General features: G+C 39.5%; 1 pseudogene; it reads left to right on the top strand.

Annotated features, from left to right (window-relative positions):
- The first annotated feature begins 13,598 nt into the window (after nucleotides 1–13,598).
- The window catches only part of LOC102286448 (mRNA export factor-like), a 114,709-nt pseudogene continuing 102,569 nt past the window's right edge, over nucleotides 13,599–25,738 (top strand).

Genomic DNA, 25,738 nt, shown 5'->3' with positions numbered 1-25,738 from the left:
CATGATTCAACTTCTACTGTATTTTAAGCAACCCATCTCACATTCCATTTCTTCTCCAAAGTCATTTATGATTGGTTCAATATACCAGAGCTTACCCTACTATAATTGTGATAATCATGGTGATTGCAGCCATGAAATTAAAAGATGCTTACTCCTTGGAAGGAAAGTTATGACCAACCTAGATAGCGTATTAAAAAGCAGAGACATGACTTTGCCAACAAAGGTCCGTCTAGTCAAGGCTATGGTTTTTCCAGTGGTTATGCATGGATGTGAGAGTTGCACTGTGAAGAAAGCTGAGCTCTGAAGAATTGATGCTTTTGAACTATGGTGCTGGAGAAGACTCTTGAGAGTCCCTTGGACTGCAAGGAGATCTAACCAGTCCATTCTAAAGGAGACCAGTCCTGGGTGTTCATTGGAAGGACTTATGCTGAGGCTGAAACTCCAATACTTTGGCCACCTCATGCAAAGAGTTGACTAATTGGAAAAACCCAGATGCTGGGAGGGATTGTGGGCAGGAGGAGAAGGGGATGACAGAAAATAAGATGGTTGGATGGCATCACCAACTCGATGCACATGAGTTTGGGTGACCTCTGGGGGTTGGTGATGGACAGGGAGGCCTGGCGTGCTGTGATTCATGGGGTCGCAAAGAGTCGGACATGACTGAGTGAACTGAACTGACCCCTCCTATAAACTGCTTCAGAATTTGTACCATTCACTTGCATGCTTAATCATGTATTACCTGGTATGTTTACTCAACTCCACTATATGCTTGTTAAAACAGTGAAGTTATGAGTTTCTCAAGGGTGGGAGCAGTATTTTGTATCTCTTTCTCCACAGTGGCATCCAACACTCATGTTCGATGAACACTCATGTTCAGTTATATAGGCTTTCCTGGTGGCTCAGATGGTAAAAATACCTGCCTGTAGTGCAGGAGACCCAGGTTTGATACATGGGGTGAGAAGATTCCCTGGAGAAGGGAATGGCAACCCACTCCAGTATTCTTGCTTGGAGAATTCCATGGACAAAGAAGCCTGGAAAGGCTACAGTCCATGTGGTCTCAAAGAGTTGGACACAACTCAGTGAGTAAAACTTTCACCACTTATGTGCTTGATAAATCATTGTTGGGTTGAAATGAATTGAATTAAATGACCATGGCTGCAGAACAAACCAGGAAACCTTGTTTCCTTGAGGGCCTTTAAATAACCAAATCCCTCTCTCCACACCCTAAAAGATGATGCTGTTAACGTGCTGTACTCAATATGCCAGCAAATTTGGAAAACTCTGCAGTGGCCACAGGACTGGAAAGGTCAGTTTTCATTCCAATCCCAAAGAAAGGCAATGTCAGAGAATGTTCAAACTACCTCACAATTGTATTTATCTCACATGCTAGCAAAGTAATGCTTAAAATTCTCCAAGACAGGTTTCAATAGTACATGAGTCAAGAACTTCCAGATGTTCAAATTGGATTTAGAAAAGGCAGAAGAACCAGAGATCAAATTGCCAGCATCTATTGGATCATTGAAAAAGTAAGAGAATTACAGGAAAACATCTACTTCTGCTTTATTGACTATGCAAAAACCTTTGTGTGCATCACAACAAACTGTGGGAAATTCTTAACAAGATGGGAATACCAGACCAACTTCCCTACCTCCTGAGAAATATATTTGCCGGTCAAGAAGCAATGGTTAGAACTGGACATGAAACAAAGGACTGGTTCCAAATTGGGAAAGGAGTACATCAAGGCTGTATATTGTCACCTTGCTTATTTAACTTATATGCAGAATACATCATGTAAAATGCTGGACTTGATAAAGCATCAGCTGGAATCAAGATTCCAGGGAGAAATATTAATAACCTCAGATATGCAGATAACACCACCCTTATGGCAGAAAGCAAAGAGGAACTAAAGAGCTTCTTGGTGAAAGTGAAAGAGGAGAGTGAAAAAGCTGGCTTAAAAATCAACATTCAAAAAACTAAGGTCATGGCATCTGGTTCCATCAGTTCAGTTCAGTTCAGTCACTCCGTCGTGTCCGACTCTTCATGACCCCATGGACCACAGCATGCCAGGCCTCCCTGTCCATCACAAACTCCTGGAGTTTACTCAAACTCATGTCCATTGAGTCAGTGATGCCATCCAACCATCTCAGCATCCGTCATCCCTTTCTCCTCTCACCTTCAATCTTTCCCAGCATCAGGGTCTTTTCAAATGAGTCAGCTCTTCGTATCAGCTGGCCAAAGTATTGGAGTTTCAGCTTCAGCATCAGTCCTTCCAATGAACACTCAGGACTGATTTCCTTTAGGATGGACTGGTTAGATTTCCTTGCTGTCCAAGGGACTCTCAAGGGTCTTCTCCAACACCACAGTTCAAAAGCATCAGTTCTTTGGTGCTCATCTTTCTTATAGTCCAACTCTCACATCCATACATGACTACTGGAAAAACCAAAGTTTTGACTAGATGGACCTTTGTTGGCAAAGTAATGTCTCTGCTTTTTAATATGCTATCTAGGTTGGTCATAACTTTCTTTCCAAGGAGTAAGCACTTTATGGCAAATAGATGGGAAAGCAGTGGAAACAGTGACAGACTTTATTTTCTTGGGCTCCAAAATCACTGCAGCCACTTGCTCCTTGTAAGAAAAGCTATGACCAACCTAGGCAGCATAGTACAAAGCAGAGACATTACTTTGCTGACAAAGGTCCATCTAGTCAAAGCTATGGTTTTCCCAGGAGTCATGTACGGATGTGAGATTTGGACCATAAAGAATGCTGAGCACTGAAGAATTGATGCTTTTGAACTGTGGTATTGAAGAAGACTCTTGAGAGTCCCCTTGGACTGCAAAGAGATCCAACTAGTCCATCCTGAAGACAATTACTGCAGCACGCCAGGCTTTTCTGTCCTTTTCTATGTCCCAGAGTTTGCTCAAACTCATTTCCATTTAGTCCATGATGCCGTCTAACCATCTCATCTTCTGTCACCCACTTCTCCTGCTGCCTTTATTCTTTCCCAACATCAGGCCAGTGAGTCAGCTCTTCACATCAGGTGGCCAACAGGTTGGAGCTTCAGCTTCAGCATCAGTTTTTCTAATGAATATTCAGGGTTGATCTCCCAAAAGGGGTCAATTAGGTAAAGATAGATTTAGGAGAATACCCAAATCAAAGATAATGGTAAATTCAGAAGTTAAGGAGAGCCCAGTGTTCCTGAGAGTATCCAGTGAATATATATATGTTCCTATTTGTAGTTTGTCACATCTAGCTGAGAAGTTCTATTCTTTGCTACCCTGAAACTCTTGGGTCACTGTTCTTACTTCACTGAAGATTAGGGGCATTATCATCAAACATGGGAAAATACATGCTTCTATTTTCATATTTGGCTTGTTTTATTATTTGAAAAGTGTAGACGCCCTGGCATAGCTTGGGGACTAGTAGTAGATACCATTTCTGTGGATAAAGTTATAGAATCATCTTTTTTTCTGCTCCTCTTAACCACTCAAATTAATACAATTGTGTTTGGAGGCCTGAAGTAGAATTCACTGATCATTAATATTTTGCCACAGCCATATTTTCTTCACGAGAAACAAGAAACTCTCTGGATATTGTGTTTTCATAATAACAAAAAGTTTAGATGGCATATAGCAAATTATAATCCAAATCAGGTTTGGGAGGGAAACTTCAGAAGATGATAGGTATTTTCTTTGCCCGACTTTTGATTTTCAGTTTTCTGTGTAACTGTCAACTACCCAATTTTGATACTGACAGCTCATTTTAAGCATAAAATCATAAATACAAATAAGGGATTTAAGACCTCCACTATCCAGTAGTTTTGAGTCCATCATGTAAAAAATTAAGGCTGCGCTATGCTGGTGTCTCATGATGACTCTGACAGATGTTGGCCATTCTTATTATAAAATAGCCTGTTTCATTTCATTACTTCTTTATCACAGAAATCAGCCTTCTCCTGGTAATTTAAAGTCTATCTTAAAATTCCATAGACAGGTCCTCCTGTTTCCCAGTTTAGGATCGGCGTCATTATTTATGAATTTATTGCAAATTAAGGATTTGCCCATTTAGTTCGTTCATTAAAACCATGGTAGAGATATAAAATGATGTATGGGAAGCTTATACATTGAGGCTTAACTATTCTGGACATATGTATGGCAAGGGCCTCTGAAACCACTCTGCCACCTCTGTTAGCTCTAAATACTAGAAGCTTAAGAAATCAGAACATGAGGAATTACATGAGTAAGAAGACTATATATAAAACAAGTAGATATATGGCAGATCATCAACTCAATGGACATGAGTTTAAACAAACTCTGGGAGATAGTGAAGGACAGAGAAGCCTGGTGTCCAGCTGCAGTCCATGGTATTGCAAAGAATCGGACATGATTTAAGTGACTGAACAACAATGTGGTAAGACTCTGGGCTTCCGTTGTGGCTCAGTGGTAAAGAATCCAACTGCCAATACAGAGATGCGAGTTCAACCCATGGGTCAGGAAGATCCCCTGGAGGAGGAAATGGCAATCCACTCCAGTATTTTTTTCCCTGGGAAATACCATGGATAGAGGAGCCTGGAGGGCTACAGTTAGTCACAAAGAGTTGGATAGGACTTAGCGCCTAAGCAAAAACAAAGTGGTAGACTCTGGGACAGAGCAGCAGCAATGCCTGGAGCCTACTGCCTTCTGCCCTCCTTTTCTTCCATCCATAAGCATTTATCCATTATTTACCACATTCTAGGTTTTAGTTGAGTCAAGAAGATAGAAATGCAGTGTGACTTAAACCATTCTTATTGGCACAGCATATGTAGAGTGTTTGAGAGTGATTTGATTTACTTTTGTATAGTCATGGTGAAGGTCTTTGTGTATAACATAGTACCCAGTAGTAGTAGCTAAAATATAGTGGGCATTTGCCAGGTGCCAGACACTGAACTAAGCTCATTACATGTATAAACATCTTTAATTCTTACCAAAAATCCAATGAACTAGGTACTGTTATCTCCCCATTTTATAGACACCAAGGCACAGAGAGGTTAAATAACTTGCCCAGGGTCACATGGCTAGTAAGCAGTGTAATAATATTTGAGCCCAGGCAATGTGGCTCCAGCTTATGCACAAGCTGGAATCAAGATTTCCAGAAGAAATATAAATAACCTCAAATATGCAGATGACATCACCCTTATGGCAGAAAGCGAAGAAGAACTAAAGAGCCTCTTGATAAAAGTGAAAGAGGAGAGTGAAAAAGTTAGGTTAACACTCAACATTCAGAAAACTAAGGTCATGGCATCTGGTCCCATCCCTTCACGGCAAATAGTTGGGGAAACAATGGAAACTGTGGCAGACTGTATTTTTCTGGGCTCCAAAATCACTGCAGGTGGTGACTGCAGCCATGAAATTAAAAGAAACTTGCTCCTTTGAAGAGAAGTTATGACCAACCTAGACAGCATATTAAAAAGCAGAGACATTACTTTGCCAACAAAGGTCTGTCTAGTCAAGGCTATGGTTTTTCCAGTGGTCATGTATGGATGTGAGAGTTGAACTATAAAGAAAGCTGAGTGCCAGAGAATTGTTGCTTTTGAACAATGGTATTGAAGAAGACTCTTGAGAATCCCTTGGACAGCAAGGAGATTCAACCAGTCCATCCTAAAGGAAATCAGTCCTGAATATACATTGGAAGGACTGATGTTGAAGCTGAAAGTCCAATACTTTGGCCAACTGATGCAAAGAACTGACACATTTGAAAAGACCCTGATGCTGGGAAAGGTTGAAGGCAGTAGGAGAAGGGGATGACAGAGGATGAGATGGTTGGATGAATTCACCAACTCAATGGACATGAGTTTCAGCAAACTCCGAGAGTTGGTGATGAACAGGGAGGCCTGGCATACTGAAGTCCATGGGGTTGCAAAGAGTCGGACACAACTTGAACAACTGAACTTACTGAATGTGGCTCCAGAGACTGCTCTTGATTACCATATTATACTGCCTCTCATTAATTGTTAGTTGGAATAATTATTGTCATTGTTATTCATAGGCTTTACTTGAAATGCCTTTGTCAGTTGGGTAGTATCAAAATGTGTATGCTTTTTCTTTTTTTCTATATTGATGGAAATTTTATACTTCCTTACCATTGTGAAGCAAAGAAAATTATGAGTTGCTTTACCTTTTATTTGCTGGTGATGATGATAATAATAGTTAATTACTAGGTATCTGATGGAATTCCAGTTGAGCTATTTCAAATCCTGAAAGATGATGCTGTGAAACTGCTCCAATCAATATGCCAACAAATTTGGAAAACTCAGCAGTGGCCACAGGACTGGAAAAGGTCAGTTTTCACTCCAATCCCAAAGAAAGGCAATGCCAAAAATGCTCAAACTGCCACACAATTACTCTCATCTCACACGCTAGTAAAGTAATGCTCAACATTCTCCAAGCCAGGCTTCAGCAATACGTGAACCGTGAACTTCCAGATGTTCAAGCTGGTTTTAGAAAAGGCAGAGGAACCAGAGATCAAATTGCCAACATCCGCTGGATCATCGAAAAAGCAAGAGAGTTCCAGAATAACATCTACCTCTGCTTTATTGGATATGCCAAAGCCTTTGACTGTGTGGATCACAACAAACTGTGGAAAATTCTGAAAGAGATGGGAATACCAGACCACCTGACCTGCCTCTTGAGAAATTTGTATGCAGGTCAGGAAGCAACAGTTAGAACTGGACATGGAACAACAGACTGGTTCCAAATAGGAAAAGGAGTATGTCAAGGCTGTATATTGTCACCCTGCTTATTTAACTTCTATGCAGAGTACATCATGAGAAATGGTGGTCTGGAAGAAGCACAAGCTGGAATCAAGATTGTGGGGAAAAATATCAATAACCTCAGATATGCAGATGACACCACCCTTATGGCAGAAAGTGAAGAGGAACTAAAGAGCCTCTTGATGAAAGTGAAAGAGGAGAGTAAAAAAGTTGGCTTAAAGCTCAACATTCAGAAAACTAAGATCATGGCATCTGGTCCCATCACTTCATGGGAAATAGATGAGGAAACAGTGAGAAACTTTATTTTTGGGGGCTCCAAAATCACTGCAGATGGTGATTGCTGCCATGAAATTAAAAGACGTTTACTCCTTGGAAGGAAAGTTATGACCAACCTAGATAGCATATTAAAAAACAGAGACATTACTTTGCCAACAAAGGTCCGTCTAGTCAAGGCTATGGTTTTTCCTGTGGTCATGTATGGATGTGAAAGTTGGACTGTGAAGAAAGCTGAGCGCCGAAGAATTGATGTGTTTGAACTGTGGTGTTGGAGAAGACTCCTGAGAGTCCCTTGGACTGCAAGGAGATCCAACCAGTCCATCCTGAAGGAGATCAGCCCTGGGATTTCTTTGGAAGGAATGATGCTAAAGCTGAAACTCCAATACTTTGGCTACCTCATGCGAAGAGTTGACTCATTGGAAAAGACTCTGATGCTGGGAGGGATTGGGGGCAGGAGGAGAAGGGGATGACAGAGGATGAGATGGCTGGATGGTATCACCGACTTGATGGACCTGAATTTGAGTAGACTCTGGGAGTTGGTGATGAACAGGGAGGCCTGGCGTGCTGTGATTCATGGTGTTGCAAAGAGTTGAACACGACTGAGTGACCGAATTGAACTGAACTGAGGTATCTCATGCTGTCATAAATACTTCACATTCTTTAATGCATGTATCCTCACAAGTACCCCATGAAATAGATACAATTATTACTTGTTTTACACACATGAGAAAATTATAGTAAAGACACTTATTCAAGGTCATACAGCTAAAAGGCAGAAGACTACAGATTCAAATCTAGGCCTTTTGTCTCCACCTTCCTGTGTTTAATATCCATATTATAAAGTTCATGTGATGTTGACAGTTCTCTCACATTGTTTTCTTTAGAAACAGAAATGGAGTGTCTGGAGAATGTCTACATACACTTTCCAGTTCCTTTGATATGGAAAGTAAATGGGTAAAACCTTACCAGAATTGACTTTTCAAGCCATGTGTGTAGAGGGGACAGTGAGGACAGTGAATGTTCAGAAGAAAGGGGACAGAAAGTTTTAAAAATTCATATTGTGTATCTGCTGTGCCTAAGAGCCTTTACTAGCACTGAGGTTACAGCATTAAACAAAAGAAATAAGATTCTCTGCCCTCATGTAGTTTGCATTCAAGTGGAGAAAGATGAATAAGAAGCAGATGATCACAGGTGTATAGAGAAATGCAGCCCAGTGAAGAGGAATAAAAAATGTCATGAAGAGAGAGGGAATGCTATTTTAAATAGGACTATTAGGACACTTTGCCGAGAGGAGAAATTTGATTTAACAAAAATAAGTGGATAATATGTCCACATAAATTTAAAATAATTTAATTTTAAAAAATTTGTATATCAGTGTTCATAGCAATATTATTTCTAATATTCAAAAAATTGAAACAAATCAAATGCTCATCAGTGGATGTGTGGGTAAACAAAATGTTGTATATCTATAGGATGAGATATTACTGAACCATGAAATGGAATGAATTCTGATACATACTACAACATGAATGAACTTCAAAGACACTAAGCAAACACAAAAGGATACAGACTGTAAGTTGCATTTATAGGAAATGTACAGAATAGGAAAATCCTTAGAGATAGAAAGTAGATTAGTGGTTGCTAGGAGTCTGAGGAAAGGAGTAAGGAATGACTATTACTGTATATGGGGTTTATTTTTAGGGTGATGAAAATATTCTGAAGATAGATCATGGTGATAGTTGCTCAACCTTGTAAATAGACTGAAAGCTACTAAAACTGTACACTTTGAAATGGTGGACTACATGATGTGTAAATTATATTAATTTAAAAGCCTCAAGACGAAGTCATATTTGGGCAGAGTCTAAGCTAGTTTACCTTAGATTGATTGTTTAAACTCTAACCTTAACCAAACTGCCTCTGAAAGTGGATGGAAGCAGGCAGCCCAGGGTGTTTCCCAAACCAGGGCCGTCTTCTGACACATAGGCAGAGTACTATGCAGATCAGTCCCAGATGGGTGAATCCCTGAGTTAAGATGTTATAAAGACCTCTCAGAACATCCCAGCTGTCCCTGAGAACAGCACATAAGTCTAGTACAGGGTTGAATGCGTCACTGAATAGGGCCTAAGTAAGTAAGTAAGTGTTAATCGCTCAGTTGTGCCCGATTCTTTGCAACCCTGTGGACTGCAGCCCACCAGGCTCCTCTCTCCATGAGACTTTTCCAGGCAAGGATATTGGAGTGGGATGCCATTTCCTTCTCCAGGGGATCTTCCCAACTCAGGGATCGAACCCAGGCCTCCTGCACTGCATGCAGATTCTTTACCAACTGAGCTACAAGGGAAGCCCCCGAATAGGGCCTAGAACAGTTTAAAAAAAATTAAAATATAGTAGCAAAGCTTTTTCTCTGATAGTGAAATTCCTGAGGGCGATGCCTTGGTGTTCTCTTATTTGAGAATGTATCCAGGGTTATAACTTGTGTGGACTACTGCAGTTATGGACAGGAATGGACTGAAAACTCTACTGCTGTCCTAGAGATCTAGCTGAACCCATGCCAAATACAAGTTGTCAGAGGTAAGACATTAATGAAAACACTGTATTCACATATTTAATAAAACAAGAACTAGAAGGGACTTTTACTTACAAAAACACTTGCTGGCAAATAATTTAAATATTATTCTTCACAACATTTTGTGCATGCCACATATAATCTCGCCATTAGCAGTTATAATTGTGGATGCACTAATGTTGACTTATAGTTTTAGTACTTAAAGGTTAATGTTCCTGTCCCATCAACAGATGAATAGACAGTCAAATTGTCATATATACATACAATGAAGTATTTTTACCCATAAAAAGAATGAAGTAGTGATACTTATGAGACCAGGGATAAACCTCAAAAACATGATGCTAAGTCAAAGAAGCCAGACACAAAATGACCACATACTATATGAATTCATTTGTACAAATGACAGGAGTAAGCAAATCCACAGAGAGGCAAGGTAATGGTTGCCTGGGACTGAAGGAACTGGAGGTATGGAGAAGTGGCTGTTTAATGAGTTCAAACTAGCCTTTTGAGGTGATGAAAAATTTCTCAAATTATAAAACGATGATGATTGTACAGCTCAGTGAATATACTAAAACCCACTGAATTTTACACTTTAACTTAGAGAATATTATGCTATGTAAGTTGTGTCTCAGAATATATTTAAAAAGTTCTTTTATAAATTGGTGAAAGAAGAGGAGAGCCATGCCAATAGCTGAGGAACGAGTTCGAGACCAAAGAAATAGCTAGGTCTGAGGCTTCAAGGCCAGTTTGAAGCCTCACATGATTTAGGAACAGCAAACGGGTAGTGGGGATACAGTGAAGAGAGCAAAAGGACGAGAATAGGAAATGAGATGACAAAAATAACTGGAGGCCTTGTGGAGGCTTATCAGCCATTGTATGGACTTTAAGTTATCCTCTATTGAATTGCGAAGTCTTAAGAGGTTTGAGCTGAAGAGAAACACGATCTGATTTGGGGTTTTTAAGAAAATCTTTCTGGCTTTTGTATGGAGAAGAGAATGTAGGAGCAGAAGATGTTAAGCAGGGAGACAGGTTAGTAGGTTTTTACAGTAATCCAGGCCCCAAAGTGATGGTAGTTTTGACTAGAGTCTTAACAGTGCAGGAGATAAGAAATGTTGAGATTTGCTGACACATTTTTAAATTGGAGAAGATAGGATTCCCTATAAGCTGGGTGTGAAGTGTAAGAGAAAGAATCAGTGATGACTCCTACTTTTTTGGCCCAAGCAATAGGGTTATCTTTTATTGGTACAGGGAAGACCATGCTATGAGCAGTTTAGGGATAGAAGTTTCACACAATATACTTAAGACACCAATTCATTATTAAGTAGAAATTTTGATCAGACAGTTGCATATATAAAGCATACCTACATAGAACATAGGCTGGTGTCTTTTCTGATTTCCCAATATCCAGGAAATATCAATGTTTGAATATTTTTATTTATTTTATTGTGTAGAGTATTTTTTTATTTATTCATTTTGGCCTTATCATACAGCATGTGAGATCTTAGTTCCCTGAACAGTGTTGAACCTGGGCCCCCTCCACTGGGAGCATGGAGTCTTAACCACTGACCACCAGGGAAGTCCTGATCTTTAAATGCTTTAATCTCTCTTCTGTTTGAGTCTTGAGTTCAAGGGAAAGGCCAGACTACTAATATAATCTGGACTCCTTATTAGCACATACATGTTTTTTAAAGCCACCTGATTAGCATATATATGATTTTTAAAGCCATGGGTATAGCTTTCTCAAAACATTTCTTCTACTATGTGAGATACATAGATTGTGAGAGAGGACATATATTCTCTGAGGGAGGCCTGCTTATTAAGAAAAGACAAAGGCCTACCTAACTTTGAGCTGACTGGTATAAGGGTAGATTTTTAAAAAATGGTTTTTCTCATTGCCAAGAGGAAAATTCCCTCTCCCTTTCTCAGTATATTTCTGTGAAAAATCTATTATTTGTGAATCCTTCTCCTTTCCCTTTAATATCTCTGTAGATCTGTTTGAAGACTAGGTAAGCCACTTGCTAGCTTTGCAACCCAGGAGTGTTTTTCTTAAGCATCTGGGAAGCATCTCTTTGAAATGTAAACATCAAGGAATATAGAGTGTGAATGTTTCCCTGTTACTGTAGGAATGCCTTTTCCTGAGCTGTAACCAAATGCTTGTACTAGTGACAGGAGTTTTGTTTTTCCTTCAGACAAAGGCAATTAGCTAACAGAAATGGCTATCTCAATACCAGATGAATTGGGGATGAACTGTGAAAGAATGCATACGAAACAGTGTTGTAGTGTCCTCTTATGGAAAGACAAATTATGGTTAACCTTGAGAACATGTATGTAATGCATTGTAACTGCTTGATGATATATAGGGCGGAATCTCTTTCTGTCTTCAGAATCTATTAGCAGGTTGCCTGTGATGTGCGTTTTAATCTGGTTCAGTGCATGTAAAGTACTAAAATGGTGTCCTTTCCTTTCTGCATCTTATGGAGAAGATTCTCTGCCTTGACAGGATGTTTTTAATTTGTACAACACTGGTGAATGAGGGGGCAAATGCTCGTAAAGCTTCTGTGGGTGCCTCGTAGTACTAAAGTGGAAAAAAATTCCTATAAGACATAGCTCTCTCTATAGTATATCATTTTATAGATTGAATTTCTGGACATGTTGGTAACCCAAGTTACCTGTCCACTTCCCCCAGATTCAAATGCACCCCCATTTTCAGATTGGACACGATTCTTCGAAGTAAAAAAAAAAAAAAACTATGGATTTAAAATAGGAGGGCTATTAGCAACGACAGATTATGTGGAACCATTATACTAGGGATTGAGGATATAAGGATTAGCAAGATAAAATTGTTCTCATGGAATTTACAGCCCAGTGAAAAAGCTAGACAAACAAGCGATTAAAATACAGTGGGATTAAGTGGTAACAAGGAATCACAAATTATTCTGGTATAACTAGGAGCCATATTTAGCACAGTCTTTGAGAGTCAAATGAGGTTGCCTGAAGGAAGGTGTCTTAGCTGAGACCTGAATAATGAGTAAAGTGAGCTTTAGAAAAAGTGAAGGTGAAGGGGTGAAGGGTGTGCCTAGCAAAGAGACTAGCATGTGCTAAACTATGGACAGATGAGAGGAAATAAGTTTGTGTGGAGCTGTAAGCAGTTTAGTTTAATTAGAACATGGAGTATATCCACAGAGACATGGGGATGGTTAGTGAAAAAATATAAGACTTGTACCCACATGCCTTGCTATGCCATTTGAATTTAACTTTGCAGGCAACAGGAAGCCTGAAGGCAAGGCAGTGGAGGTAATGATTATATTTGTGCTTTATTTAGAATGATTAATGATATTGTGATATGAAAAGTAGTTTGGAATTGGGAAAGACTTGGTATAGGGTGACGTGTTAGGAGAAGGTCCAGGTAAGAGATGAGGGTGTCTTCTGCTTAAGGATGTGACATATGGATGGATGGAGAGGAATGGTGATGTTCCAGTGATATTTAGGAGTTACAATTCATAAAACATTGGTGTTGATTAGACGTAGAAGATGAGGCAGAAGGAGAAGTATGCTGTTCACTGGCTGCTGCTGCTACTGCTAAGTCGCTTCAGTCGTGTCCAACTCTGTGCGACCCCACAGACGGCAGCCCACCAGGCTCCCCCGTCCCTGGGATTCTCCAGGCAAGAACACTGGAGTGGGTTGCCATTTCCTTCTCCAATGCATGAAAGTGAAAAGTGAAAGTGAAGTCTCTCAGTCGTGTCCGACTCTAAGCGACCCCATGGACTGCAGCCCACCAGGCTCCTCCGTCCATGGGATTTTCCAGGCAAGAGTGCTGGAGTGGGGTGCCATTACCTTCTCCAGTTCACTGGTGTATTTGCCCCCAAATCCCATGGTTGAAAATCTTGCTTTTAGAAATTTGGAGGGCAGTTTCTTCAGCCGGCCTGCTGCCTTGCTTCCATCTCCTTTGTGCCCAAGCAGAGTCACAGGCTCCCGAGCTCCTCCTGCTCTCTATTGCTGGCTTCTCTCCGTGGCATGAGTCTGTTTGGAACAAGCTCGGGTTTTGGATCTGGCAGGACCAGCATGTTTGGCAACACAACCACAGATAAATCACAACCTTATGAAAGATATGAAGGGCTTCCCTGGTGGCTCAGTGGGTAAAGAATCTGCCTGCAATGCAGGAGACCTGGGTTTGATCCCTGGGTTGGAAAGATCCCCTGGAGAACTGAACAGTTAACCCACTCCAGTATTCTGGCCTGGAGAATTCCATGAACCATATAGTCCATGAGGTCACAAAGGATCGGACGTGACTGAGAGACTTTCAACTTTCACTTTCACTTTATGAAGGATATTGAGGTAACATCCTCTCCTGATGATAGAATTGGTTGTCTGTCTTTTAGCCTACCAACCTTGCTGGGGAACTTTCTTCTGTAGGATCGTGGGCTAACGATGTTGATGTTTGCTGCTAGGAAGCTCAGTGGAGAAGGAAATGGCAACCCACTCCAATACTCTTGCCTAGAGAATCCTGTGGACAGAGGAGCCTGGTGGGCTGCTGTCCATGGGGTCACACAGAGTTGGACAGGACTGAAGCAACTTAGCATGCATGCATTGGAGAAGGAAGTGGCAACCCACTCCAGTGTTCTTGCCTAGAGAATCCTGTGGATAGAGGAGCCTGGTGGGCTGCTGTCCATAGGGTCACACAGAGTCAGACACGACTGAAGTGACTTAGCATGCATATATGCATTGGAGAAGGAAATGGCAACCCACTCTAGTATTCTTTCCTGGAGAATCCCAGGGACAGAAGAGCCTGGTTGGCTGCCATCTTTGGGGTCGCACAGAGTCGAACACGACTGAAGTGACTTAGCAGCAGCAGCAGCTGCAGGAAGCTCAAGATAGTGGACAGACTGTTGCAAAAGCCCAGCAGATACACACCTAGCCTGTGCTAGATGTCTGCTGGAGTGATGATGGGAGCAAAGTGTTTACAGCATCATGTGATAAAACTACCAAAACATACGACCTCAATAGCAGGCAGGCAATAGACACATTGTGCAACATGATACTCCTGTTAAAACTATACATTGGATCACCACACCAAACTACAGTTGTGTGATGACCTGGAACTAGGATAAGACTTTGACGTTTGGGGATACACAATTATCAACCCCTATGATGATTTTACAACTTCCTGAAAGGTGTCACTCTGCTGACATGATAATCCTACGGCTGGGTGGCAGCTACAGAGAGGGAACTGATTATCTATCAGAGAATCAACCTTCTGAACTCAGGAGGATAGCGTCTCCACTGAAGCATCAGCATCAATATGTGGCTGTTTTTTAAAGACAAACAGAATAAGCTGAACAGGTTTGCCCTGGGAAGCATTGAGGGGAGAATTGCTATTCATTACATCAACCCCCCAATTCCTGCCAAAGATAACTTCACTTTTAAATATTAATCTAACAGAACCAACACTTCAGCTCCTCAAGATGTCTACGTGGTAAATGGAATTGTGTTCCATCCTGTTCAAGGCACCCTTGCAGCTATGGGATCTGATAGTAGATGCAGCTTTTGGGACAAAGATGCCAGAACAAACTAGAATTTTGGAGCAGTTAGATCAGCCAATATTGGCTTAACAGCTTCAATCACAATAGAAATGTATTTGTGTACACTTCCAGCTTACTACTAGGGGCTTCCCTAGTTGCTCAGATGGTACAGAATCAGCCCAGAGTGAGGAGGCCCAGGTTTGATCTCTGAGTTGGGAAGATCTCGGGAGAAGGGAATGGCTACCCACTCCAGTATTCTTGCCTGGAGAGTTCCATGGACAGAGGAGCCTTGCAGGATGCAGTCCAAGGGGCCCCTAAGACTCGCACATGGATTGAGCGACTAACAATTTAACTTTCTAGCTGCTGCTGCTGCTGCTAAGTCGCTTCAGTCATGTCCGACTCTGTGTGACCCCACAGACGGCAGCCCACCAGGCTCCCCCATCCCTGGGATTCTCCAGGCAAGAACACTGGAGTGGGTTGCCATTTCCTTCTCCAATGCATGAAAGTGAAAAGTGAAAGTGAAGTCGCTCAGTCGTGTCCGACTCCTAGCAACCCCATGGACTGCAGCCCACCAGGCTCCTCCGTCCATGGGATTTTCCAGGCAAGAGTACTGGAGTGGGGTTCCATTGCCTTCTCCTAACTTTCTAGCTACTACTGGTCAAAAGTATGTGGAGTATCAGGAATCCTTCATCTTCAATGTTATCATCCCTGCATACTGTAGGTGTTCAATAGGTATTCATAAATTTGATGATATTATTTAGTTTGGAAATATACAAGTGTAACCTTTATTCTGTTTTGATTAGTGTCAAGATATTCTGCCATTAAAAATTTACACCCAGTTTAAAACAATTTTTTGGAATTCATTTTGGCTTGCCCCTTGAGTTATCCATATGTCTGTGAAACACAAATGATACCTGGCAATGGGATGGGTGCCTTGTTTTGCAGATGAACATGAGGTGTGGTCTCCTGTTTAAATTCTCTTTCCCCTGAGAGACCAAAAGTAAGTACATCCCACTTGGTATTCCCTTTCTGAGCAGTTTATCCTTTACCAACTCAAACCCAAACTGATTTAAATGCATCATGTTTGAGAGGGATAGATGAATTTCCTGTCACCATCACAGATGCCTAAAGCCAGCCTAAAGCAGAATACATTATCAAGTAAACAAATATTTACCCAAAGTAGCTGTAGCCAACATTCTGCTGATTTTTACAAATGTAGCAACTTAGGTAAGAGAAATTAGAAATTAGTAAGAATGTTAAATTGTAATCTAAAGGGAATCCTGGTAATTTAATATTGTTATTTAACATAGTTGGCCACATAGAGAAAATTTCACTGTATCCAGTATGGGAGATGAAATAAAGTGCATAATGACCTTCAAAATTTTTCTCAGTTAACCAGAACATTCCAACACCATTATTGTTCACTGTCATTTCATCTGTAGTTCTAAGCACATCTTGCGTAAAGTAAGCATCCAACACTATTTCTTAAATAAGCATGTGCATTAGCAAATATGAGAAAATGATATAAAATTATGCAGTTAAGAGTACAGGAAATCAAAACTAAACAAAGCATAGCTTGATTCCTTGATAATTCTGTAGGCACTTTGGAATATTTTAAGAGCTTGTTGTTGCTGTTCAGTAGCTAAGTTGTGTCCGACTCTTTGCAGCCCCATGGACTGCAGCACACTGGGCTTCCTTGTCCTTCACCATCTCATGGAGTTTGTTTAAATTCATGTCCATTGGGTCAGTGATGCCATTAACCATCACATCCTCCTCTGTCGCCCCCTTTCCTCCTGCCTTCAGTCTTTCCCAACATCAAGGTCTTTTCCAGTAAGGCAACTCTTCGCATCAGGTGGCGAAAATACTGGAACTTCAGCTTCAGCATCAGTCCTTCCAGTGAGTATTCAGGGTTGATTTCCTTTAGGATTGACTGGTTGGATTTCCTTGTTGTCCAAGGGACTCAAGAGTCTTCTCCAGGTGAGAGTGGGATGATTTGAGAGGGTAGCATTGAAACGTGTATATTATCATATGTGAAGCGGATTGCTGGTCCAGGTTCGATGCATGAGACAGGGTGCTCAGGGCTGGTGCACTGGGCTGACCCTGAGTGATGGGATGGGGAGGGAGGTGGGAGGGGGGTTCTGGATGGGGAACACATGTATGCCTATGGCTGATTCATGTCAATGTTTGGCAAAAACCACTACAATATTGTAAAGTAATTAGCCTCCAATTAAAATGATTTAAACATAAATTAATTAATTAAAACAATTTTAAAAAGTCTTCTCCAACACCACAGTTCAAAAGCATCAATTCTTCATCACTCAGCCTTCTTTATGGTCCAGCTCTCACATCCATACACAACTACTGGAAAAAACATAGCTTTGACTGACTATAAGACCTTTGTTGGCAAAGTGATGTTTCTGCTTTTTAATACACTGTCTCGGTTTATCATAGTTTTTCTTCCAAGATGTGGGCATCTTAATTTCATGGCTGTACTCAACTTCCACAGTGACTTTGAAGCCTGAAAATAAAGTCTGTCACTGTTTTCATTTCTTTTCCCCATCTATTTGCCCTGAAGTGATAGGACCAGATGCCACGATAGTTTTTTGAATGCTGAGTTTTAAGCCAGCTTTTTCACTCTTCTGTTTCACCATCATCAAGAGGCTTTTTAGTCCCTCTTCACTTTTTGCCATTAGGGTGATATCATCTGCATATCTGAAATTGTTGATATTTCTCTTGGCAATCTTGATTCCAGCTTGTGCTTCATCCAGCCTGGCATTTCACATGATGTATTCTGCATATAAGTTAAATAAGCAGGGTGACAATATACAGCCTTGACGTACTCCTTTCCCAATTTGGAACCAGTCCTTTGTTCCATGTGTGTTTCTAACTTTGTTTCTTGACCTGTGTATAGGTTTCTCAGGAGGCAGGTAAGGTGGTGTGGTATTCCCTTCTCTTGAAGAATTTGCCACAGTTTAATGTGATCCACACAGTCAAAGGCTTTGGCATAGTCAATGAAGCAGAAGTAGCTATTTTCTGGAATTCTCTTGCTTTTTCTATGATCCAATGGACGTTGGCAGTTTGATCTCTGGTGCTTCCATTTCTTCTAAATCCAGCCTGTATGTCTGGAAGTCCCCGGTTCATGTACTGTTGAGGCCTAGCTTGGAGAATTTTGAGCACAGCCTTGACAGCATGTGAAATGAGCACAATTATATGGTAGTTTGGACATTTTTTGGCATTGCCCTTCTTTGGGATTGGAATTAAAACTGACCTTTTCCTGTCCTGTGACCACTGCTGAGTTTTCCAAATTTGCTGGCATATTTTTAAAATTAATTTATTTATTTTAATTGGAGGCTAATTACTTTACAATATTGTAGTGGTTTTTGCCATACATTGGCATGCATCAGCCATGGGTGTACATGTGTTCTCCATCCTGAACCCCCTTTCCACCTCCCTCCCCATCGCATCCCTCAGGGTCATCCCAGTACACTGGCCCTAACAACATCGCCTTTCGCCTTTCAGGATTTTAAAAAGCTCAGCTGGAATTCCATCACCTCCAGTAGCTTTGTTTGTAGTAATGCTTCCTAAGGCCCACTTGACTGTACACTCCAGGATGTCTGGGTCTAGGTGAGTGATCACACCTTCATGGTTATTCAGATGTTTAAGACCTTTTTTCGTGTAGTTCTTCTGTGTATTCTTGGCACCTCTTCTTAAGATCTGCTTCTTTTAAGTCCATACCATTTCTTTCCTTTATTGTGTTCATCTTTGCATGGAATGTTCTCATGGTATCTCCAGTTTTCTTGAAGAAATCTGTAGTCTTTCCCATTCTATTGTTTTCCTCTATTTCTTTTCATTGTTCGCTTAAGAAGGCTTTCTTTTTTCTCCATGATATTCTTTGGAACTTTGCATTCAGTTAGGTATATCTTTCCTTTTCTCCTTCACTTTTTGCTTCTCTTCTTTTCTCAGCTATTTTTAAGGCCTCCTCAGAGAACCATTTTGCCTTCTTGCATTTCTTTTTCTTTCAAATTGTTTTGGTTTAAGAGCTTATTGTTATCTTAGTTAACATGGATGATTATTGACCAGTATTTTGGTTGAAAATTAAAATATATGAACTAATTCTATCCTCGGCACAGGACAGCCCCTGGAGAATGATTTTTCTTTTCTGTAAACACCTTTCATCACCTTGTTTGGTTGTTATTTGTGTCTCATTGTTGTCAAGGTGCTAAAATTACATTTATTTGATTATCTTAATAGTTTAGCTTCAATAAAAGTGAGTATTTCTATATCTTTTGAGTATTAACACATACTCAATCCCAGGGCTAAATAGTGTTTTATTAAGTAATAAGTATTTCCAGCACATGGACTACTGTAATCCTTAATTGCAGTATTATAACTCAATTAATTGAATGATTTTTTTAAATGACATTCTAGCAGATGGAATAATAATTAGTATCATTATTAAGATTAATTTTTTCATTGAGGTATAGTTGATTTACAATATTATATTAGCTTTAGGTGTATGACAGTGATTCAAAATTGTATAGCTTATGATCTCTTTAATGTTATTATAAAATGTTGGCTATATTCCCTGTGCTATTAAATATATTCTTGAAGCTTTTTTACCTTATACATTATAGTTTGTTCCTCATAATCCCTTATCCCTGTCTTGCCACTGTCCCCTTTCTTCTCCCTACTGGTAACCATCATTTTTTTCTCTGAGTCTGTTTTTGTCTTTTTATTTCATTTATTTGTTTTAATTTTTAGATTTGACCTTTAAATGATTGTGGGTTGTTGTTTAGTTGCTAAGTCATATCTGACTCTTTTGCAAGCCCATGGACTGTAGCCCATTATGCTCCTCTGTCCGTGAGATTTCCTAGGCAGGAATACCGGAGGTGCTTGCCATTTCTTTCTCCGGGGGATCTTCCCGACCCAGGGGTCAAACCCATGTCTCCAGCATTGCAGGTGGATTCTTTGCCACTGAGCTACCAGGGAATCCCCTATTTAAGTGGTAACATTGAGTATTGTTGTTTCTCGGACTTATTTCACTAAGTATAATACCTTCTAGGTCTATCCATGTTGCTGCAAATGGCAAAATTTCCTTCTTTTTATGACTGAGTAGTATTCCCCTGTGTGTGTACATATACATACATATACACATCTCCATTATCAGCTCATCTGTTGTATGGACACTTAGATTTCTTCTGTATCTTGTATACTGTAAATAATGTTGCATTGAAAATTGAAGTACATCTATCTTTTCAACTTAGTGTTTATTTTCTTTCAGCATATCCCCAGGAGTTGAATTGCTGAATCATATGGTAGTCCTATTTTTAGTTTTTTGAGGAAACCTCATTCTGTTTTCCATAGTGGCTGCACCAATTTACATTCCAACTAACTAGGGTTCCCCTTTCTCTACATCCTCACCAAAATTTATCTGTAGACTTTTTGATGATAGTCATTTTGACAGGTGTGAGGTGATGTCTTGCTTAGGTTTTGATTTGTATTTCTCTGATGATTAGCATTATTGAGCACTTTCATGTGCCTATTGGCCATTTGTATAGCTTCTTTTGAAAAATGTCTATTCTGGTCCTCTGCCTATTTTTTTTTTAATTGGGTTATTTGTTCTTTTGATATTGAGTTTTATGAGTTGTTACATATTTTGGATATTAACCCTTTATGAGTCATATCATTTGAAAAATACTTTTTCCCACTCAGTAAGTTTTCTTTTCTTTTTGCCAGTGGTTTCCTTTGCTGTGCAAAAGCGTTTAAGTTTAATTAGGTTTCATTTGTTTATTTTTGCTTTTGTTTCATTTCCTTTGAGACTGATCCAAACAATATTGCTGTGATTTATGTCAAAGATTGTCCTGCCTATGTTTTCTTCAAGGATTTTTATGATTTCTGATCTTATATTTTGGTCTTTATCCTGAGGTAATTTTTCTATATCGTGTTGAAGAATGTTCTAATTTCATTTTTTTTACGTTTTGTTGTCTGATTTTTCCCAGAAGCACTTATTCAAGAGGTTGTCTTTTCTCCATTGTATATTCATGCCCCCTTTGTTGTAGATTAATTGATCATAAGTGCATGGGTTTATTTGTGGGCTCTATTCTATTCTATTATTCTATGTGTCTGTTTTTGTGCCAGTAACATACTATGTTGATTACTGTAGCTTTCTAATAAAGTCTAAAATTAGGAAATGTAAATCTTCAGTTTTGATCTTTTTTCTCAAGATTGCTTTGGCTGATTTGGGTCGTTTTTGATTCCATATAAATTTTAGAATCAGAAATATGTCATGAGTATTTTGATAGGCATTATGTTAAATTTGCTGATTGCTTTTGTAGTGTAGAAATTTTAACAGTATTGATTTCTTTAGTCTATGAACATGGAGCCTTCCATTTATTTGCATTGTCTTCAGTTTCCTTTGTTGATGTCTTAGAGTTTTTTGAGTATAGATCTTTTATCTCCTTGGTTAAGTTTATTCCCAGTTATTTTATTCTTTTTGATGCAGTCATAACTGGGGTTGTCTTCTTGAATTCTTTTTTCTGATAGTTCATTATTAGCATATAAAGAAATAACAGATTTCTTTATATTGATCTTGTATGCTACAAGTTTACTGAATTCATTTATTCTTCATTTTTTATTTTGGTGTGGAGACTTTAGGATTTTCTATATATAGTGTCATATCTACAGTGATAGTTTTACTTCTTCCCTTCCAGTTTGGATGCCTTTTATTTATTTTCTTGTCTGAGTCCTATGTTTATGGCTTATAATACTATGTTAAATAGAAGAGGTGAGAGTGGGATCCTTCCTTGTGTCTGAATTTAGAGGAAATGCTTTAATCTTTCCACTGTTCTGCTGCTGCTGCTGCTAAGTCGCTTCAGTCATGTCCTACTCTGTGCAACCCCATAGATGGCAGCCCACCAGGCTCCCCTGGCCCTGGGATTCTCCAGGCAAGAACACTGGAGTGAGTTGCCATTGCCTTCTCCACTGTTCTATATGATGTTAAATGTGGATTTGTTATATATAGCCTTTATTATATTGAGATACCTATATTTTGCTGAGAGTTCTTTTTTATCATAAATAGATGTTTAATTTTATCAGATTCTGTTTGCGCATCTATTTAGGTGATTATATGCTTTTTATTCTTTTTTTAAAAATTGTATTTATTTATTTTTGGCTATGTTGGATCTTTGTTGCTGCATAGGCTTTTCTCAAGTTGTGGCAAGCAGGGGCTACTCTCTCCAGTTGTGGTGAGTTGGGGTGCACAGGCTTCTCCTTGTGGTGACTTTTTTTGTTGTGAAGCATTGGCCCTAGGACACATGGACTTCAGTAGCTGCAGCACATTAGCTCTGGAACACAGGCTCAATAATTGTGGTGCATGGGGTTAGTCGCTTTGTGGCATGTAGGATCTTCCTGGATCAGGGATTGAACCCATGTCTCCCGCATTTGCAGGCAGATTCTTTACCACTGAACCACCTTTGAAGCCCTTATCCTTTATTTTCGCTTTATTCAATAATTTCCATGCCAAAATCAACAATACTAAAACAATACTAAAATGTTACACATTTATGTATATTTACTTTGAAAGAAGAAACACTTAAATAGTCATGTATCTATTCAATTATAAAGGTTATATAAGTCATAGAGTCATTATTGTAGAATAGTCACAGATTTTATTTTTATTGCTTTAACAAGTATAGCTCAAAAATTAAGGCTGAATAATATCTTTTAAACAAAACAGTACATTTGGTAATGGCTTCTATATTAGTCAAGAGACAGAATCTAATTCAATATTTTAGACAAGTACTTAGTGCAAAATATTTAAGGTTAAGGGAATTAGTGAGACATGTGGAGGTTCCCAGGAAATAACCACAATAGTAGTCTATCACCATCCTTAGCCTTGAATGGGCAGGGAGGGAGAATGGTGTTACTGTAATTTATAGTGGGTGTAGAGCCCTGGAAGATGTGGCAAAGTATAAGAACTTTGACCACAGAGTAACCACAAAATGGCAGTTCATGGACTGTAGGGGAGAGAGCATAAACATAGGGACCTCTCTTCTCTGACCTCTCTTCTAGCCTTCCCTCTCTTCCACCCTCCACCCTCAGTCTCCTCCTGATCATAACTCAGTTCAGTTCAGTTCAGTCGCTCAGTCGTGTCCGACTCTTTGTGACCCCATTGCAGTACGCCAGGCCTCCCTGTCCATCACCAGCTCCTGGAGTTCATCCAGACTCACGTCCATCGAGTCAGTGATGCCATCCAGCCATCTCATCCTCTGCTGTCCCCTTCTCCTCCTGCCCCCAATCCCTCCCAGCATCAGAGTCTTTCCCAATGAGTCAACTCTTCGCATGAGGTGGCCAAAGTACTGGAGTTTTAGCTTTAGCATCATTCCTTCCAAAGAAATCCCAGGGCTGATCTCCTTCAGAATGGACTGGTTGGATCTCCTTGCAGTCCAAGGGACTCTCAAGAGTCTTCTCCAACACCACAGTTCAAAAGCATCAATTCTTTAGTGCTCAGCCTTCTTCACAGTCCAACTCTCACATCCATACATGACCACTGGAAAAACCATAGCCTTGACTAGACGAACCTTTGTTGGCAAAGTAATGTCTCTGCTTTTGAATATGCTATCTGGGTTGGTCATAACTTTCCTTCCAAGGAGTAACTAGATCATAACTAGATTTATAGTTATGAAATACATAGAAGCCAGCCAAGAAGAGAATTCCTGTAATGCTGTTAGTGGATATTATTAATAGTTTTCCAAGAGCACAGATCAGGTCAGAAAAGGGTAGAGAACAGATCTGGGGAGGAATGGATAGGGACAAACAGAGAATAAGTATCACAGCTTCAGAAGATGAAGTGTCTTTTCTTCTTGAACACATCTTGACTTCAAACAGATTTTTAAAAGAAAAGTATGCCAACTTTGTTTTTAATGCACTACTCAGATATCTTGGGATCTTTTTGAAGTCTTGAAACTTTGAAACTAAGAATGACCAGTTTGAAATACACAATGTGAAAACAACAACAATACTGCCAAGTGGGGGGAAACTTTAAAGTAGCACTTTTCATGGTAGACAAATCTACCTTGTTTAGAAATCAGGCCATGCTTAAAGTATCTGGAGAATATTTAGTGTTTTAGTATTCTTTCCTGTTTTTCTGAAATACAAAAGTCCTCTCAATTTATCATTCATTTTGAAAAATAGAAATATTCTTATTATAAGGAAGATAGTGCAAGTGTACTGGTAGACTAGCACTGATGTTCAACATCTGTATTGAGAGAAAAGCCTGGTATAGAAGGGTTGGTGCCAAATTGCAGGATACATACCCCTGGAGACAGGGCTAACATTAATAATGATCATTTATCAAGTGCTTAATATGCACTAGGCTCTATTTATTATCTTATTTAATTCTACTAACAATTTTGTGATCTATGAGGAAACTAAGATTCAGAGAGGGAGGGGATATATGTATACATATGGCTGATTCACATGGTTGAATGGCAGAAACCAACACAACATTGTAAAGCAATTATACTCTAATTAATAAATTTTTAAAAAAGAGATGAAATGACTTGCCCAAAGTCAATATTCTCTGTGCAGGAATATGAGTCTAGTTTTGCCAGATTTCATGAGTTTTCAAAAGCAGTATAGAATCTAATTTGTGTGAAAGTTGTCTGTGTTTAAATGTACATTAAATTTTTTCTTGCTTTCTGGTATTTAACAAAACCAAACCTGTAAGTCTTAGTTGATAGGCCGTTATGTCTAAACTGTCTTCCATTCAGATGCTAAAACTATATGGTCACCGGAACCTTTATAAATTCCATCCAAAGATATGAGTAATATGAAGAGTTCTAGTTCTTTGGGATGGAAATATTTGGGGCAGGGGAGCCTTTTGCTGCCCATCAAATCATAGGGAGAAAACATATTACTTGTAGTTTCTAGACATTTAGGAGAGAGGGAGTTCTTTCAAGGGAGAAGTCCCTGGAAATATTTTTGTTCTTCCTATAACTATCCTTTCCGAATACCCTAGAGTGGTAAAACTCTCTATTCTATTCAGGACAATATAACAATACATAACCCTGTGTTTCATTACAGCCTAACGATTTACCTAGTTCAGTTAATTCACTACATAACCACGTTATTATATGAACAAAAGCAAAAGGGAGGTTCTTTTCAATTCATGTTAATTCCTTTTTTGCATTTTCCCCACTGATGCTGTAATCACTGGAAGTAGTTTTCATGCACATTAAAGGAGCTCAAGGTCCCTAGTATTGGGAATCATAGTAATAGTTGGTAATTTCTTCCTCTGTAATTTATTCTTTTCATTAGGTTTTCTGTAAGTGCAGAGTGTAGAGCCATAATCTATAGCCCTGGTGGGGAATTTACATTGAGAATGATAAATGTATATGGGAGGAGAGGGTACACATGGAATTGTGAGCACAAAACCATTACAATCCATTGCAATGGGTGTGAGACATAAGAAACAGAAGGCTTGGTTTGGACAGCTAGGTACAGTGAGTTTGAAGTTATAGTAATACATTAGTCATTTTAGAAGAAAGGTAGCTATATATTCTTTGGTTGTTCCTACAGGCCATTTTTTCCTACCCTCTCTGCTATTACTAAGAGGAAACTAAACATAAAAAGAAA

This window comes from Bos mutus, chromosome X, assembly GCF_027580195.1.
Source record: "Bos mutus isolate GX-2022 chromosome X, NWIPB_WYAK_1.1, whole genome shotgun sequence".
In the NCBI taxonomy this organism is placed as follows: Eukaryota; Metazoa; Chordata; class Mammalia; order Artiodactyla; family Bovidae; genus Bos; species Bos mutus.
The sequence above is the reverse complement of the archived record's forward strand: the minus strand, read 5'-3'. Positions and strand labels throughout refer to the sequence as shown.